The sequence below is a fragment of the Homarus americanus genome, unplaced genomic scaffold (assembly GCF_018991925.1).
Source record: "Homarus americanus isolate GMGI-L3 unplaced genomic scaffold, GMGI_Hamer_2.0 scaffold17510, whole genome shotgun sequence".
Classification (NCBI taxonomy): Eukaryota; Metazoa; Arthropoda; class Malacostraca; order Decapoda; family Nephropidae; genus Homarus; species Homarus americanus.
In genome coordinates, this window is record NW_024712529.1 from 138,355 (window position 1) to 154,912 (window position 16,558).

At 45.6% G+C, this 16,558-nt stretch overlaps 2 non-coding genes across 2 annotated transcripts; both read right to left on the reverse strand.

The window, feature by feature from the left end:
• Positions 1 to 9,400: 9,400 nt before the first annotated feature.
• On the reverse strand, positions 9,401 to 9,473 carry Trnat-agu. Its single transcript has one exon. It is a non-coding gene; the product is annotated as a tRNA-Thr (tRNA).
• A 5,062-nt stretch (positions 9,474 to 14,535) lies between these two features.
• On the reverse strand, positions 14,536 to 14,607 carry Trnaa-cgc. The gene has a single exon. It is a non-coding gene; the product is annotated as a tRNA-Ala (tRNA).
• Between the last annotated feature and the right edge of the window lie 1,951 nt (positions 14,608 to 16,558).

Consider the following 16,558-nt stretch of genomic DNA (forward strand, 5'->3'; position numbering starts at 1 on the left):
GGAGCTGGGGTGGGGGATATAATTGACAGGATGGACAATATCTTGTCTGGTAATGGGAACAAACCCATTATCTGCCTCAGTGCAGGAGGCAATGATATTGGCCGGTGTAGGAGCGAGGAACTTCTTGATAAGTTCAAGGAAGCCATACATCGTATTAGGACTAAGGGAGGGATCCCAATCATATGCGGTGTCCTGCCTAGAAGGGGAGTTGGCAGTGACTGGTTGTCAAGGGCAGTTGGTGTCAACGACCGTCTTGACAGATATTGCAAGTCAATATCAGTCCCATTCATTGACAACTGGGACAACTTCTATGGCAGAAGGGACCTTTATGCTAGGGATGGGGTGCACCTGTCTAGGGATGGAGTAGCAACCCTGGCTGAGGCTCTAGAGGGGGCAGTTCAAAAGATATCGAAGTCATTAAACTGCTAAGAGAACATATGGGCACGGGGGTGGAGGAGACTGCAGTGGGAGCGGGTAAACAAGGCGAAAGATTACAGGGAAATAGTGTTAGAATGATGACAAACTAACAGAGCAGGAGTTTAAAAAATCTAAAACGCGGTAAAGGGGAGTGGCCCAGAACACGACTAACTTAAAATGTATACTACGCGAACAGAAGAAGTATGCGAGAAACAAAATGGATAGAGTTAGGGCCTTGGTACATGTACCGAAGAAATCGATATAATTGCATTCACTGAAACATGGATCAACTCTAGACACACGAATTAAGCCGCAGTCGAATACCAAATTGTGGGTTACAAACTATTCCATACCGATAGGGCAGACCAGGAAAGGAGGCGGAGTAGCAATCTATGTTAGGATAATCTGAAGTGTGAAAATAAACAAGGAAATAAAAACTGAGAGGAATACAGAAACAATTTGGATAGAATTAAGCGACGGTCGGGAAAAATTAATCACAGGAGTAATATATAGACCCCCAATCTTGATAGCGCCAATGAGCGACTTATCTGGGATGAAATGCGCAGGGCTTCCATACACAACAAAGTCTGTATAGTAGGCGACTTTAACCTTGGCCAAATAGATTGGACCGACCTTACGGGTAACTCAGAATCAGAGGATTTTCTCGAGACGATCCAGGACTGTTTCCTAAGTCAACATATAACCGAACCCACATGGGGTAATAATATATTGGATTTAGTTTTGTCAAACAGAGAAAACCTCATTAGCAATGTCGAGGTAGGGAACGAACTTGCAAACAGCGATCACAAAGAAATTCGATTCCCAGCGATTTCTAGGGCAGACGTATGAAAATTCCACCAAAGTACCAGATTTCAGAAGGGCAAACTTTGACAGTTTAAAGAGGCAGCTGGAGAGAGGGGGGTGGTCGCGCTTTGGCCGTGAACCTGACAGATGACACTGATTCTGATAATGAGATCTGAGACTGCCGAAGTTCCACGACAATTTAAATAGTGAGTTACTTAATGCACAAAGGCAGAAATATACTCATACAAAAACTCTGGATCAGACAACAATGACCCTAAATGGATAAATAATTATTTAAAGAAATTACCATGGCTGTAAAGGAAGGCTATAGGTAGAAGTGAATAAATCGTATGAAATTCAATTCTCGACTATTATAGGGTATTGGCGAGTAGGGGTTAAAACCGAGGATAAGGGAAAAGCAAAGAGGAATAATGAGGCGGATAGTAAGGGAGGCGAAGACAAACTCCCAAAGGATTCTACCAAATGTATCAAACTAAAACATTAAGAAAATTGGACTGACGGTCAGATCTTGGCGAGCTCATCGATGACGACGGAGAAATGAGCAATAATTTGAATAAATATTTTTCTCAACAGTTTTCTACCACCGAAAATTTAAACATGATACCTGAGGCACCGACTCTATTCAGAGATAGTGAAGAAAAAAAATTAAGTGAGATAGTAGTGACTAGTAACGATGTCAGTAAGCAAATAGACAAATTAAAGCCTAATAAGTCACCTGGTCCCGATGAGATATTTGCCAGAGTATTAAAGGAATGTAAGGAAGAGCTTAGTATGCTCTTAGCAAAGTTGTTTAACATGTCCTTAAAAACAGGTGTAGTACCAGAATCCTGGAGGATAGCGAATGTAATACCGATTTTCAAGAAGGGGGGATAGATCACTATCCTCTAACTACCGCCCAATCAGTTCAACATCAATAGTAGGCAAATTACTGGAAGCAATCATTTCAAATTTTATTCAGAAATCAACGGAGAAGCAACCGATTGATCAATGATTCCCAGCATGGCTTCGGCTGCCAGACGTTTGCCTAACTAATCTATTAAGATTCTTCTTTTTTTCATCAGTTTTCGAATCGTGACTAGGGGCACAATTATGATGTGGTATATCTCGACTTTAGCAAAGCCTTCGACAGAGTCCCCACGAAAGACTAATTAGAAAGGTAGAAGCTCATGGCATCAAAGGTGACACCCTTAAATGGATTAGGGCGTGGTTACAGGACAGGAAACAACGAGTGAGCATTAACGGCACTAAGTCCCATTGGAGCAACGTCACAAGTGGAGTTCCCCAAGGCTCAGTATTTGGACCATTATTATTTATTATATACATAAACGACATAGATATCGGCATTGACAGCAACATAAGTAAATTTGCTGATGACACTAAAATAGGACGTGTTATCAAATCTGACGAGGACTCGGCAAAACTACAGGAAGATCAAACAAATTTTTCGAATGGTCTGAAAAATGGCAGATGAAATTCAACGTCGACAAATGTAAAGTACTCAGTATAGAGATATAAACAGGGAAACCAGATACCAGATGAACAACGATGCCATAGAGAAATCCGACTGCGAGAGAGATTTAGGAGTAATGATAAGTAGGAACCTTAAACCAAGTAAACAATGTGTTTTTGTTCGTAACAAGGCTAATAAAGTACTTGGGTTCATACAAAGGAGTGTTAGTTACAAGACTAGCGAGGTCATCCTAAAACTGTATCTTGCTCTTGTGAGACCACACCTGGACTATGCAGTTCAGTTCTGGTCACCGTATTACAGAATGGATATAGAATCCTTGGAAAGAATTCAGAGGAGAATGACAAGGCTAATCCCGGGCATTAGGAACCTTGAATATAGAGACAGGCTAAAGCATCTTAATTTGCACTTTGAGAGACGAGCGAGGGGCGACCTGATAGAGGTGTATAAGTGGGAAGGCAGGGCTAAACAAAGGACATTACAAAGGTATCAAATTATCCAACCAGAGCGAACTTCCGTACGAATGGTTTAAATTAGACAAATTTAGATTTAGGGCGTGAAATAGGTAAACACTGGTTTGGAAACAGAGTAGTGGATGAATGGAACAAGTTACCAAATATCACTATTAACTCGAATACGCTGAATTGCTTCAAACATAGGTTGGATGCTCATATGAGCAATAGGGGTTGGGTGTAAACGGGACTGCCCAGTATGGGCCAATAGGCCCGCTGCAGTTTCCTCCATTCTTATGTTCTTATGTTCTTATGTTTACCTTCAACAACCACCACCATCTGCCACACCAACCTAACCTAACCTAACCTTAAAAGGGTAATGTTCAGGCCGTCCAATAAAACAAAAGAAGACAAGAAAAAACAATAGTATCATACATAACAAAACAAATAAACAATGATTTTCCTAATGAAGCAAAACAAGACAAAAATAAATCAAATATCAGGAAGTAATGAAAGGCAGAGTCCCAGCCACCTTGTATAAGAAATCGAAATCCACGTCAAGATAATAATCAGAGATACGGGGATCCAGCGACTACAGCAGGAGGCGCTGAAGGAGATACTCGAGTTGTCAGTTCCTGTGGTGGGGCGGCGTCATCACTCAGACACCAGGCCCTTGGAACAACTCGAAAGGACCTCTCCGCCAGGGTATCTACGGCACCATCACGAGATAAGGCACTGGCTGCTACGGGCACACGGCGTCTCTTCTTCCTTCGTCAGCAAGATACTACTTGTGTGTATGTGAGTGAGAGAGAGAGAGAGAGAGAGCGAGAGAGAACCACACACCTTCACTCTCTCCCTCCCTCCTTCCATCCACACCATCCTTACCCCTCTCTTCCCCCTTGTATCCACACCCCTTCCCACATATTCCCTCTTTCCCTCCTTCCACACACACACACACACACATCTGTCATCAGGGGAAGGGGTACCAGTCTGTGTTAATTAGCAGGTAGTCTTTTATTCCCCGCCTCCAAGCTCACCTGTCAATAAATCACACACTCCCAAGAGGCAACTATTCTGTGTGTGTGTGTGTGTGTGTGTGTGTGTGTGTGTGTGTGTGTGTGTGTGTGTTTTGCCATTCCTTGGTTTTTTCAATATGAATTTCATTTGTCTACGTGTATGTATGTATGTATGTATGTATGTATGTATGTATGTATGTATGTATGTACTGTACGAACGTGCATTTGTTACATGCATATATTCAACACACACTTCCCCCACATCTTCACTCCTACCTTACCCACACCTTCACCAACATTTCACCCACACCTTAAACCCATAATTACCCACATTTTCACCCACACCTCACCCTCACATCCCCACACCTTCACCCACACCATCCTCCTCACACACCTTCACCCACACCTCATCCTCACTTCCCCACACCTTTCACCCACACCTCATCCTCACTTCCCCACACACCTCATCCTCACTTCATTGACCTTCACCTATGTTCTCACCCTCACTTCCCCACACCTCACCTTCACTTCCCCACACCTCATCCCACACTTTCACCCACACCTCTTCCCACACTTTCACCCACACCTCCACACTGGGCTCCGGGGTTTTATATTGCACCGACCAAACTGATCATTGCAACACGACGCTTCGTAAAACTCTTGATGGTTACCTCTCAACCCTATAACACCTACACCGTGTGTGTGTGTGCGTGTGTGTGTGTGTGTGTGTGTGTGTGTGTGTGTGTAAGTTATTACCGGAAGTGCATAAATAAATAATACAACAAAAAACAAGACTCGGCCGCCAGAATATTTTGGTTATGTGGTCCAGTAAAAGTATTATTTTTGGTCTCTGATCTGTTACCTCCTTAACTTAGACCATGTGGCAGTGGTCTGGACCTTGTGGTAGTGGTCTGGACCTCGTGGTAGTGGTGTGGACCTTGTGGTAGTGATCTGGACCTCGTGGTATTGGTCTGGACTTTGTGGGAGTGGTCTGGACCTTGTGGTAGTGGTCTGGACCTTGTGGTAGTGGTCTGGACCTTGTGGTAGTGGTCTGGACCTTGTGGTAGTGGTCTGGACCCCGTGGTAGTGGTCTGGACCTCCTGGTAGTGGTAGTGGTCTGGACCTTGGTAGTGGTCTGGACCTTGTGGTAGTGGTCTGGACCTTGTTAGTGGTCTGGTGTGGAGTGGTCTGGACCTCGTGGTAGTGGTCTGGACCTTGTGGTAGTGGTCTGGACCTCGTGGTAGTGGTCTGGACCCGTGGTAGTGTTCTGGACCTTGTGGTAGTGGTCTGGACCTCGTGGTAGTGGTCTGGACCTCATGATAGTGGTCTGGACTCATGATAGTGGTCTGGACCTCGTGGTAGTGGTCTGGACCCGTGGTAGTGGTCTGGACCTCATGATAGTGGTCTGGACCTCATGATGGTGGTCTGGACCTCGTGGTAGTGGTCTGGACCCCGTGGTAGTGTTCTGGACCTTGTGGTAGTGGTCTGGACCCCGTGGTAGTGGTCTGGACCTCATGATAGTGGTCTGACCTCATGATAGTGGTCTGGACCTCTGGTCTGGACCCGTGGTAGTGTTCTGGACCTCATGATAGTGGTCTGGACCTGATAGTGGTCTGGACCTCGTGGTAGTGGTCTGGACCTCATGATAGTGGTCTGGACCTCGTGGTAGTGGTCTGGACCTCTGGACCTCGTGGTAGTGGGACCTCTGGTCTGGACCTCATGATGGTGGTCTGGACCTCGTGGTAGTGGTCTGGACCCCGTGGTAGTGGTCTGGACCTGGTAGTGGTCTGTGGAGGCAGCCTTCCAGGTGTCCTCACTCGACCACCATTACCACCAACGTAACAGGGACGTCAATCACCACTGTAAAATGATAACGACTTGTAAACAAGGGAGGGACGAGGGAGGGATGGGAGGAGGAAATAGGGAGGGATGGGAGGAGGAAATAGGGAGGGATGAGAGGGACGAAATGGGGAGGGATGAGAGGGACGATATGGGGAGGGATGAGAGGGACGAAATAGGGAGGGATGAGAGGACGAATTAGGGAGGGATGAGAGGGACGAATTAGGGAGGGATGGGGGACGAAATAGGGAGGGATGAGAGGGACGAAATAGGGGAGGGATGGGAAATAGGGAGGAATGAGGGACGAATTGATGAGGGACGAATTAGGGAGGGATGAGAGGGACGGGAGGATGGGGGACGAGGGAGGGATGAGAGGGACGAAATAGGGAGGGATGGGAGGGACGAAATAGGGAGGGATGAGAGGGACGAATTAGGGAGGGATGAGGGACGGAGGATGGAGGACGAATAGGGAGGATGGGAGGGACGAATTAGGAGGGATGAGAGGGACGGACGAAATAGGGAGGGATGGGAGGGACGAATTAGGGAGGATGAGAGGGACGATTAGGGAGGGATGAGGGACGAAATAGGGAGGGATGAGAGGGACGAATTAGGGGGAGGATGAGAGGGACGAATTAGGGAGGGATGGGAGGGATGAATTAGGGAGGGATGAGAGGGACGAATTAGGGAGGGATGGGAGGGACGAAATAGGATGGGATGAGAGGGACGAATTAGGGGAGGATGAGAGGGATGAATTAGGGAGGGATGGGAGGGACGAATTAGGGGAGGAGATTGTGTTTTTGAAGAGCCAGAGGCCCCCTATAGTGTGTGACAGTGTATCAGGTGTTGGTAAACGAGATCATGATAGATTTCTTTCATTGCTGTGAGAGTGAGTGACTGTCGAGTGTGATACATGATACCGCACTGTTTATTGATTTTACTGTGTATGGCTTGTATGTGGTTTCTCCAGTTAAGTTTCTCATCAACAATAACTCCGAGCAATTTAGTATTTTGTTCGCGTTTGAGGACCATATTACCAAGGTACAGGGGGTTCAAGTCTGGAGGTAAGTTTTTTCTTCTGTGAAAGATCGTGTAGTGGGTTTTCTCAAGATTTAGGGTCAGTTTATTACGTATTACCCAGGTCCCGACTTTAGTTAATTCAGTGTTCATAGTTCTCATCAAGGAATGGAGGTCTGAGTTGCTGGCATTGAGATTACTATTGTCTGCAAATAAGTTGTATTTTATGAGTGGGCTGGCGTGGACTATGTCGTTTATGTACAACAAAAACAGTACTGGACCGAGAATTGAACCTTGAGGACTCCATACAAGATAGGCGAGGAGTCAGAATGGTGGTTATTATAACAGACATACTGCATCCTGTTGGACAGATATGAGGTAAACCAATTGTGGGACAGGCCCCTAACGCCGTAATGTTCAAACTTTGAAAGGAGGATGGTATGGTCGACAGTATCGAAGGCTTTAGAGAGGTCCAAGAATATACCGACTGTGAACTGACTGTCATCAAAGGGATTTAAGATGTCATTAGTAAAGGATAGCGGAGCACTCTCAGTCGACCTTCTAGCTCTAAATCCAAACTGGGAGTCTGTAAAGATGTCATTGGCATTGCAGAAGGAATATAGTCTATTACATGCTAGCTTCTCCAGTATCTTACTCATGGCTGGGAGGACTGATATGGGGCGGTAGTTCTTGAAGAGACCTTTGTCCCCAGATTTTTTGTATGCCGGGTGGACTTTTGCAATTTTCAGTTTATCAGGAAAGACACCACTAGTGAAGGAGGAGTTACAAATGTGGAGGAGAACAGGTAGTAATAAGTGGGCCACTTTTTTAATGATGCTCATTGGTATATTGTCTTCGCTTGCTGCTGCATCTTTGGACATTTTTATGATGGCCAGTAATTCATCTGCTGTGACAGGGGATAAGAATAGTTCATTTTGCTGTCTGTTTTGCAGGTAGGCTCTAAATTCCTCATGGTGATCAGGGATGCTCTCTGCAAGATTTTTCCCAACATTAATAAAATATTCATTGAAGTGTTTCTGCGTTGAGAGGAGGGGGGGGGCGAAGGAAACGGCGCATTTATAGTGAGCTCTTCCTGAACATCGTAAAGTCGCCTCTTGAAAGGAAATTCGACACTTTCCTTTAAAAAACTTATGATGATGGTGTTGTTGTTGTTGTTGTTGCTAATGAAGATGCTTGTTGTTGTTGGTAATGGTGGTGTGTGTGGTTGGAGGTAGTGATGGCGTTGGTGGTCATGCTAATAAGAACAGAGATAATAGAGAGAGAAGAGATAAAAAGAAAGAGTAAGAGATAATTAAATAACAAAAGATAGTGTGTTTATTTGTGTGTGTGTGTGTGTGTGTGTGTGTGTGTGTGTGTGTGTGTGTGTGTGTGTGTGTTAATTAACCTATCAGTGCATAAATAACTTCTTCCTCATGATCAACTGTAGTTCAGTTTACTCATAATTATAACAAGGTTCTTATCGTTAATACGAGGAAGACCCTCTAACTTTTTTTTCATTAGCTGTGATATGATAACGACAAATTTAATTAGTAAACTGATAGAATTTTTGATTACTTGTCATGTACGAATAGCTAACTGGGATCACCTGAATATTAGGCACCCTAGCTTATTTCACCTCCATGGTTCAGTCAGGCGCTAAGCAGTTTGTTATCACTGTTTACTACCTGTAGTTTGATGATAGTTAGTTCTAAGACCATTTTACAGTTGGTTAGGTTAGCACTCCGCCATCACATACCACATCTCTTAACCCCGTCAATATAATGTTATTTAACTCTATTATATGAGGCAACATATCATAAATTAACAGAAGGCTTCACTTTGACTATCAGACGCTGAAATAAATCCACGCTCCTCATCACTAGTAATTTAGGTCCGTTCATACTCATAGTCGCTGTTCGGCTCCGTGTTGGATCGATCGTCCTCGCTACCTCCTCATGGGGCAGGGAACGGTACCTCTCTCTCTCTCTCTCTCTCTCTCTCTCTCTCTCTCTCTCTCTCTCTCTCTCTCTCCATTCTTATGTTCTTATGTTCTTATGTTATCAAGATTTAACTATCCCCAGAATAACCTGACAAACAAACAGAATATATAACCAAATTGTAATAAGAGACATAAGGTGATTGAATAGTTGACTTAAATCTTAAACTTTTCTTACCAATGCGACATGACCGCCAGTACCCAGCCTCAACAGTGAACTAACGGCGAGTGAGATGCTCCTTGTCACTGCCGCCATATTTCACCACGGTAATAATTTTCTCAACTCGGATTACTTTTTACAGATAATTTACTCAACATAAAAATGGACATTTAGAAAATACTTCAGGTGCAAATTAAGAAAATATATCAACACTGCCTTCAGGGAGGATCGAACTCCCGGCCTCTGGTTTACTAGACCAGCGCTCTAGCCACTGAGCTATGAAGGCTCCTGAGCAACGGCAGAGCCTGTGGTCTGGGGGTGAGTCTCTCACTCTCACTTATAAGATTTCATTCATTTACTCTCTCTCTGTCTTTCTCTCTCTCTCTCTCATCATGGAGCCCGATAGATATAAAACAGCACCATCCCATCTATTGTTAAAATAATAAACAACTCTGATTTATGTACTGTACAGCCCTGTAAATGTATTGAACGTGTAGTGGACAACATTAATATCTCGATACCCCTACAAACGTATATCATTACAGTACGTCTAAATCACATGTAAGTTTGTATATTTTCAGCCACCGGCTGCATCCCTATTAATAAACCGTTTATTATTATTATTATTATTATTATTACTATTATTATTACACACACACACACACACACACAGTTTCCTCTTAACCTTTTTCCTTCTTCCTCTTCCTCTCCCTTCTCCTTCTCTCCCCCAAGACCCTCTAAGTTGGCTGAGTCTAACCCAACTCCCCGCCCCACCTTCCCCACCCCAAGCTGACGGGGAATTACTGTTGTTTCACCATCATGCACAAACAAGCAGTTGTGTGGGTCATCATAAGTCATGGCCGTCGAGTCAGTTACTGTGCGAGAGTTACCTTTGAGTACAATTGGTTATGACCCAGGTGTTGTGTGTGTGTGTGTTACGTGTACCATTATAACTACTTTCTTAGCCCACATATCCAAAGCGTCGGTTAATTGCATTTAAGTGGGCGAAATCACCCGCATCTGCAGCACTATCCGCAGCTGCAGCACCACCCGCATCTGCAGCACTACCCGCAGCTGCAGTACCACCCACAGCTGCAGCACCACCCACAGTATCACCCTGGACATCCGGAGTGCTGCAATGTAGCTCTCACATCTGCTGATTTCAGATTTGTTCCGCACGAGAGATAGTTTATTGAGCACCCCGAGCATCCAATGCAAGGCGAAGCGCTGAAGCGTTTACAGCGGAAAACATGGCTGCCACGCGAGGTCAACTTGGAGGACAAACAGGTCAGAAAATGGTCATCATGAATCAGCTGACGTGTAAACTCAGGCCAAAGGGGCGTAGTTCAGTGTATTTGTGATGTGTAGGCGTCCATGGAGGCTGAAGTGGCGTCCCTGGGCCCTAGGAGGGGGCAGGTCCAGGGCTGGAGCAGGAAGCGATGAGTGGAAAAGTCGGACAGGTGACGAGTGTGAGCGCAGAGGGGGCAGAGTCAGCAGTACGAAGGCTCACAGGAGAGTAAACAGCTTGCCATGAGCCACGAGAAGAGGAATGAATGAGTGGCGGCAAAGATCGCCTTACACTTTAAGACATTTATATTTACACAGGCACCACCTTTATACTCATGACTATATCAATAAGAAACTCAACGTATTTGTACCATATATTGTTTCTGAAGAGAGTTTTTCAATGTCAATATTATTTTACCAAGATTCAATAAAGTCGGGGAGAACTTAGGTGCTTGAACGTAAGGAAAGATGGGGGAATAGGGGGTTTGGGAGGAAAGTGGGGTATTCACAGTGTAGAGAGGGGTGAGGGGTGAAAGGGACGCTCGGGAAAGAAAGATTACCCTAGGGGAAGAAGTGGATCCCAGGGGAAGAAATGGACCCTATGGGAAGAAGTGGATCCCAGGGGAAGAAATGGACTCCAGGGGAAGAAATGGACCCTAGGAGAAGAAATAAACCCTCGGGGAAGAAATGAACCCGAGGGGAAGACATGAACCCAAGCGGAAGAAATTACCCTAGGGGAAGAAATGGATCCCAGGGGAAGAAATGGACCCTAGGGGAAGAAATAAAACCTCGGGGAAGAAGTTGATCCCAGGGGAAGAAATGGACCCAAGGGGAAGAAATAAACCCTAGAGGAAGAAATGAACCCGAGGGGAAGAAATGAACCCGAGGGGAAGAAATAAACCCTAGGGGAAGAAATGATCCTAGGAGAAGAAATAATCCTTAGGGAAGAAATAGGCTCTAGAGGAAGAAATGGCCCCTTGGGGAAGAAATTACCCTTGGGGAAAAATGATCCTAGGTGAAGAAATGGACCCTTGGGGAAGAAAAGGAACCGGGGAAAGGGCTTTGAGGTAAGGAGACAGTGGGGGTCACGGCGGTTGGTGGCGGAAAGGAGTGCAAGGGAAGGAGGGCGGAACAAAACGCGATTGAGGTGGTCGGCAGAAGGAAGGAAGGAAGGAAGGCGACTGAGAGGGGGGAGAGGACACTAAGGGAGAATAAAACCAGGGTGACGTGAGGAGAAGATCGGAAGAAGAGAGAAAGGAGAGGGGAGGGGGGAGGTTGGAAGGGAGCAGAAGGGGAGGTGGAGGAAGGAGAGGAGGAAGAAGGAGAGGAGGAAGAAGGAAGAGGAGGGGTAAGGAGAGCAGGGAGGAAAGGGATCAGAGGAGGGGGGGAGGAAGTGCGTGCCAGGGTCCAAATTTAACGATTAAAGTAGACAAGATAGAGACTTAGATACACGCGTTCACAGGATTGGTCACGTGTGAGAGAACGACTCAAAGGGTCTGGGGTCCGGGGTCGGGGGTCCGTACTATCTGTCTCTGGGGTTCAGGTCCGTGTTTTCAGGTTCGAAGTGTGACGTTCGTGCCATGATGTTTTTGATATGTTGCATCCCTGTCAACAGATACGTGTCGTCAAGTCCGTGTGGTTCGATCTCTCTAACTGTAAGATTCGTACCCTTGATGCATTCCGTATAAGGTCCATGACAATGTCAGGTCCGTGGATTAACTGTCACTTGGCCTGGGGAGGAATGAGGAACAGGGATGAGGAATAGGAATGGCAAGAAGAAATAGGGATGACAAGAAGGAAGAGGGATCAGGCTATGAGGAAGAGGAGTAGGGATGAGGATTGGAGTGAAGGGATGTTTACCATTTCTTAAAGACGGGTATAAGAAAGGTGGGTGGACACCACCCCCCACCCACAGAGGAATACAGATCCACATTCTATCCACGTCTCAGGTCACATCATCCATCTCCATAACCACACAGTCTCAATCCTGGATCTGAATTCTCAAAACATTAATATTCAAATGTTCTTCCTCTTAGATAACAATAAAAAACGTAGTTAGTTAAGGCAGTCTCGGTGTAATTCTGATGCCATTTGGAACGGCAATTTTTAGGTTAGATTAGGTTAGGTTAGTTTAGGTTAGGTTAGCTTAGGTTAGCTTAGGTTAGGTAGTTTGATGTGAATTTCAATACCCAGTTACGAGGATTATTCGACCTAAGAATTTAACTGTACCCAAGTTAAAGCATCTACACTCCATTTCAATTCGCAAACTATAATATTTACTGGCTGCCTTTCAAACTGCTAGGGTCACGGGCTACTGGGGTCACGGGGTACTGGCGTCACGGGGTACTGGGGTCACGGGCTACTGGCGTCACGGGCTACTGGGGTCGCGGGCTGTTGGGGTCACGAGCTGCTGGGGTCACGAGCTGCTAGTCACGAGCTGTTGGGGTCACAGGCTGCGAGGTCTGAGCTACTGGGGTCACGGGCTACTGGGGTCACTACTGGACAGGTGGGATCACGGGCTACTGGGGTCACGGACTACTGGGGTCACTGGGCTGTTGGGGTCACGAGCTGCTAGGGTCATGGGCTACTGGGATCACGGGCTACTGGGGTCACGGACAATTGGGATCACAGGCTATGTGGGATCACGGGCTACTGGGGTCACAGTTTACTGGGGTCATGGGTTGCTAGGGTCACGGGCTACTGGGATCACGGGCTACTGGGATCACAGGCTACTGGGGTCATGGGTTGCTGGAGTCATTGGACACACGTGGAGTGAAGAGGGAGAACACACAAACATAAACATCTTTTTTTTAATGGTGAGGGGAGGGAGGGGAGGGGAGAGAGGGGAGGGGGGGAGACAACCTGAGACTTCTAACACCTACCCCTCCCCCCTCCTTCTTTACTCCATCATCATCATCATCATCATCATCATCATCATCATCATCATCATCATCATCATCATCATACAGGTGGTGGCGGGTCATCTGGCGAGATATACTGACGTCGCCTGAATGTTTGCGTCAACATCACTTACACTATACCGTTGACTTGGGAAACTGTGGAGCCCGATTTTATCTCTCTCTCTCTCTCTCTCTCTCTCTCTCTCTCTCTCTCTCCTCCCTCCCTCCTTCCACACACACACACACACACACACACACACACACACACATCACAATAGACAACCAAGCCAACCATAACCCACACGCAGCTGCCCTTCCCCAGTCATATAGCATTCGATTGTCTACCGTGAGGTGTCCATCAGGAGGCTTCCCCTGGTGACAGATGCCTCGCTCTCAGGGCCTCCTGTGCCGTCCGAATGCAGATGGTGCATTAGAGATGGGGGACCAAGGACACACACACACACACACACACACACACACACACACACACACACACACACACACACACACACAAGACAACTATCAGTGGCACCAACTTTAGACCGCCATTATTTTACCCATGTTGTCACTGTAAACTCGACGCCATAAACTGGACTTTACACTATAGATACAACAGGTGATACCGGGAGAACAAAACAATAACAATGAGGTTAGGTTACGTTAGGTTAGAGTTAGGTTAGGTTAGAGTTGGGTTCAGTTAGAGTTAGGTTAGAGTTGGGTTAGAGTTAGGTTAGGTTAGAGTTGGGTTCAGTTAGGTTAGGTTAGGTTACGTTAGGTTAGAGATAGGTTAGAGTTAGGTTACGTTTGGTTAGTTGGGTTAGGTTAGAGTTGGGTTCAGTTAGAGTTAGGTTAGGTTAGGTTAGTTAGATTAGAGTTAGGTTAGAGTTGGGTTCGGTTAGAGTAGGTTTGGTTTGAGTTAGGTTAGAGTTGGGTTAGGTTAGGTTAGATCTGGGTTGAGTTAGGTTAGGTTAGAGTTAAAGTTAGATTAGAGTTAAAGTTAGGTTAGGTTGGAGTTAGCTTTGGTGTAGAGTTAAAGTTAGGTTAGAGTCCTAAAGAACGGCAACACGAATAATAATAAAAAAAATCCACCAGTCAAATCAGTATTACACCTAAAACTGATCGTGACTTAAAGAAAATAAAAAATAAATTAAAAACAAAAGATGGAGGAGCCGGGGATTGAACCCGGGACTTCTCACATGCGAAGCGAGCACTCTACCTCTGAGTTACACCCCCTTGGTACACAGAAAGTCCCAGCTGGCAGTGTCCTCCCTCCCTCTCCCTCCCGCCCGGCCAGTCCGCTCACTCGCACACACACTCTCCCCTCCTATCTACCCACCCCTTCCATTACTCTCTGAGAAGCAAAGGGAACCTGATTGTATTGACAGTACAGTATATTATTATCTTTATATTATTATTATTATTATTATTATTATTATTATTATTATTATTATTATTATTATTATTATTATTATTATTGTTGTTGTTGTTTATTATGGGGTGGTTATAGTATTTTTATTCCAGTGAGGGGAAAGGAGAAGATAAGGGAGGTTTTACTTGTTATTACTATAAATTATTGTTGTATAAATTCTCTCTCTCTCTCTCTCTCTCTCTCTCTCTCTCTCTCTCTCTCATCTCCTCTTTATCTTCCTCTTCCATAACCTTATAATTTACTAATCCTTATAAACCCTCTATTACTTAGCCTAACTAATCCGTCACATTTAACTAATCCCAATACATTACTAATTCTTAACCTTCTACTAATCCTAACGTATCTCCAATACCTTATACCTTCCTCACCCTTATACTTCACTAATCTTCATAACCATAGGAATCATTAACAATTAACTCATCCTGTCATGGCGCTAATCTTTCTTTACGCTAATCATCCGCCCTATTTAACTATTTCCCATTATTACATCACACGCTCTTTATCAACTACTACTTATCTCCAGTTCTCTCTTGCTATGTCCTTCCATTTCCTTTCGTTCTTTTCTAGGTATTATCTTTCGTGTTGTCCATAATATCATTCTAATGTAATATTATGCTAATTATTTTTATTTTTATTTATTTTTTTATTTATTGTTTTTACTTTGGAGACTAAGGAAAGGAAGGTAACAAGGAGAAGAGAGAGAGATTGAGAAAAGAATGAAATAATCCAGAAAAAACATAACAAACAGACAGACAAACAGACATACAGACAGAGGGGGGACAGACAGACAGGAATAGAGAGAGAGAGAGAGAGAGAGAGAGAGAGAGCCCAAACAAGGGAATATAAGAAGAAAGGAAGAAGCTTGAGAGTGACCAAGAGAGAGAGAAGAAAAGAAGAAGTGAATGAGAGAAGAGAAAGAAGAAGTGAGAGAAGGACAGGAACAATGAATAAAGAGAAAAGAGGAGAGGTAAAAGAGAATACAATAAGAGGTATTAGAAGAGAGAGAGAGAGAGAGAGTTGGGAGAAGGTATAAGAAAAGAGGAGGAGGAGACGGGCAGACAGGGCAGGAGACGACGGGGTATGACAGACGGGGTATGACAGGAGACGGGGCATGACAGGGAGAGGGCATGACAGGAGACGGGTATGACAAGAGACGGCATGACAGGAGACGGGGCATGACAGGAGACGGGGTATGACAGGAGACAAGGCACAGGAGACGAGGCATGACAGGAGACAGGGGTGACAGGAGACGGGGCATGACAGGAGACGGGGTATGACAGGAGACGAGGCATGTCAGGATGACATGACAGAGACGGGCATGACAGGAGACGGGGCATGACAGGGAGTATGACAGACAGGGTAAGACAGGAGACGGGGAGGGCATGACAGGAGACGGGGCATGACAGGAGACGGGGTGATGGGTATGACAGGAGACGAGGCATGACAGGAGACGAGGGCATGACAGGAGACGGGAATGACAGCAGACAGGGTATGACAGGAAACAGGGCAAGGAAGAGACAGGGTATGACAGACGGGTAAGGACAGAGACAGGGGTATGACAGGAGACAGGGGTATGACAGGAGACAGAGGCATGACAGGGAGACGGGCATGACAGGAGACGGGGTATGACAGGAGACGGGGCATGACAGAAAACGGGGAATTACAGAAGGGGCATGACAGGAGATGGGGTATGACAGAGAGGGACAGGCATGACAGAAGACGGGGCATGACAGGAGACGGTGAAGACGGGGCATG